The 3,218-nt window shown below is 51.1% G+C and overlaps 1 protein-coding gene and 1 long non-coding RNA gene across 15 annotated transcripts in view; one reads left to right on the forward strand and one right to left on the reverse strand.

Annotated features, from left to right (window-relative positions):
• FOXN3 (forkhead box N3) overlaps positions 1-3,218 on the reverse strand; it is a 460,729-nt gene that overhangs the window by 204,072 nt on the left and 253,439 nt on the right. The gene's annotated exons all lie outside the window — the stretch shown is intronic.
• The window catches only part of LOC117975874 (uncharacterized), a 62,766-nt gene that overhangs the window by 24,382 nt on the left and 35,166 nt on the right, over positions 1-3,218 (forward strand). The window lies entirely within an intron of this gene.

Genomic DNA, 3,218 nt, shown 5'->3' on the forward strand with positions numbered 1-3,218 from the left:
CCTTGGTCCAAAAGAAGCATTTTGTCTCAGATGCACTAAGATAGAGGTGGAAATGGAAGGATCGAAATAGAACAAAGCAAAGAGCCGGCCACTGGAGTAGTGCCAAGAAGGACATGGGACTTTGAGAAAGCTACTTGCTTTGAGTCATGTCTGTGCACACTGAGAGATGCTCCGGCTGGTATGGCAGTCCAGGGCTTCCTAGAGAGGTCCTGCCCCAAAGGGCTTACCACCTGCCACCTCCTTCCTTAAGAAGGAGAAGCCCTGACCCCAATACTGCAAGGGAGCAGGACAGGGCAACAGCCTGACTTAGAGAATAAAGCTGGAGTGGGCAGAGGTGGATAAGAGAAGGGTCTCCCTGGCTGGGGCAGCTGGGCCTCTGAGGCCACTGTTCTCTCACGGATCCTTGAGCTCATGGTGGGAACTGGAGCGGATATGGTCCACTTCCTCATCACCAAAAGATACTTGTAACTTTATAGAGAGGTGGCCTAGAGTTGGTACTCCTCATCAAGCTGTCATTCTGTCCAGCATATCCCACGGTCTCCCAGGATCTGGCAGGCTTGAAGGCTTCTCCTGGAAACAGCCTAGGTTTATTTCACTATGAGTGCCCAGTTAATTCCCCGGGGCCCCTGCACACTGGCCTTGCGTTTCTGCCCCCACTGCACAAAGTGCCCTCCCCTCCCGCCAAAACTGCCTCCTCCTCTGGACCTGGCTCTGGCTCAACTCCTCAGGGCCCAGCTGCCCCTAAAGGAGGAAGGAGAGACGGAAAGAGGGAGGGATGAGAGAGGAAGAGAGAGGGATGGAGAGAGAGGGGAAGAAAGAGAAGGAAAGAAAGAGGGAGAAAGAGAAAGGGAGGGAGGGAGGCAGGAAGACAGGGAGAGAGGTAAAAAGAGAGGGAGGAAGGGAGGAGGGAAAGGATGAGAGGGAGAGGGAGGGAAGGAGAAAGAGGGGAAGGAAAGAGGAAGGGAGGGAAAAAGGGTGAGAGAGAGAAGGAAAAAGGGTGAGAGAGAGAAGGAAAAAAAGGGACACAGAGGGAGTGAAGGAAGGAGGTGAGGAGAGAGAGAGAGAGGAAGAAAGGGAGAGAGGGAGGGAAGGAGGGAAGGAAGGAAGGCTGGGGCAAGAGCTGATACCCTCACAGCCGCAGGTTCCCCCATGTTTCCACAAAACTCATCCTCAGCCACCACCACCTCCAGCACCACCTCCACCACCACCTCCTCCTCCTCCTCCTCCACCATCACCACCTCCACGACCACCTCCACCACCACCACCTCCAGCACCAACTCCAGCACCACCTCTACCACCACCACCTCCAGCACCACCACCACCTCCTCCTCCTCCTCCTCCAGCACCACCACCACCTCCAGCACCAGCTCCACCACCTCCTCCACCACCACCACCACCATCTCCTCCAGCACCAGCTCCACCACCTCCTCCACCACCTCCTCCACCACCACCACCACCACCACCACCACCACCACCACCACCACCACCTCCACCATCTCCACCACCACCACCTCCACCACCACCACCTCCAGCACCACCTCCACCACCACCACCTCCACCACCACCACCTCCAGCACCACCACCTCCACCACCACCACCTCCACCACCACCACCTCCAGCACCACCACCTCCACCACCACCACCTCCAGCACCACCACCACCAGGCCAGAATGCAGACTTCAGTGGGTCACAAACCCATTCAAACTTCCGTGGGCCTAACGAAAGGTGGATCCTTGGGCCTGATTTTGAAGCAGGTCCCTGAAAACCGCTTGTAAAGAGCTAACAGCACAGGAGTTGGGCAGGGCCCTGTGACACAAAGGCAGGGTCCGTTTCCTTAAGGTGGGGAACCTCTAGAGGAACACAAACAAGAAGTGATTACAAAGGATTACACAAGCTGGCCAATGGGCTGCCGGACAACAGAGGACAAAAGAGATGAGCCCTGGGGGAGGAAGGGGTTAAAACTGCACGCGTGCACACACATGTGCACCAGCTCCTCCTGGGGCCTCATGCCCCTGCTCAGGAAGCCCCTCCAGCTCCCACCTGGGCTATCCCCACAGTAACACCCCCACACCCCCAGCCTCTTAGAGGCTGGGTTCTTGTCACCACACCTCCTCTGGCCTTCCCACCAAACCCCTGCATGGGGTCCAAGCTCCCAGGGTCATGTGTCTCTTTCAAGATCATGTGAGACAAATACTACAAACTAACCCATGACTATGTGCCCATGAGGGGCCACAGGCAATGCCAGGACTTTCCCAGAGAACATTCTGGAAAGAATCCCCACATGTAGCTCCCAACAAGGGGATCAAGTGGTATGGTTCTTGTCTACACTGCTAACTTGCTGTGTTACTGGGGACAAACCACTTGTCCTCTTAGATTCACAATCTCTTCATCTGTATATTGGCAAAAATACCATCTTCTCCAAAAGTCATTTTGGGCTTAAATGGGATGATGACGTATACAATATACCTAACACCATACTCAGCATGGGAAAGGCAGTTAATCCACTTAATTCTCCTCTCTGTCAAGGGACGTCACAGTAGAAGTTAGGTGGTACTAGCAGAAAAACAAACAGAACAGAGCCAAGTTATTCACCATGAACTTGGTGAATTCACCATGAACGGCCTCTGCTTCAAAATATGTAAGGAAGGAAGGCCAGGTGCAGTGGCTCATGCCTGGTCACAGGACTTTTGGGAGGCTGAGATGGGAGGACTGCTTGAGCCTAGGAGGTCAAGGCTGCAGTGAGCTATGATCGAGCCGCTGTACTCCAGCCTGGGTAACTGAGCAAGACCCTGTCTGTAAAATATATATATATATATAATATATATATATATTCTTCCATATCAAAATGTTTAGCAAGTGACTGATTCCTGAAGGCCCTTCATTTTCTAAAATTCTATCATTTACAGTCTAACGACATTGGGGAAATGTTTACACTTCAAAAATTTAAAAAGAAAACCAGCCAAGTACATAAAAGAGGGAAGAAGAGAGGCAAAAAGAACAAAACTGATTACAAAGAATTTTTTTCTAGATACCTTATTGTCTATTCCCATAACAAGATCGACAATTACTCCAGCAGTTTAGATTAAAAAAGAAAAAAAAAAGATTGCTGTAATAACTGAGAGAAAGTTTCAGTTTTATGTCCAACCTTGCTCTCTAATAGTTTCTTTTTGTTTGTTTTTTTGTTTTGGTTTTGGTTTTGTTTTTGTTTTTTTTTTCAG

Source organism: Pan paniscus, chromosome 15, assembly GCF_029289425.2.
Source record: "Pan paniscus chromosome 15, NHGRI_mPanPan1-v2.0_pri, whole genome shotgun sequence".
Classification (NCBI taxonomy): domain Eukaryota; kingdom Metazoa; phylum Chordata; class Mammalia; order Primates; family Hominidae; genus Pan; species Pan paniscus.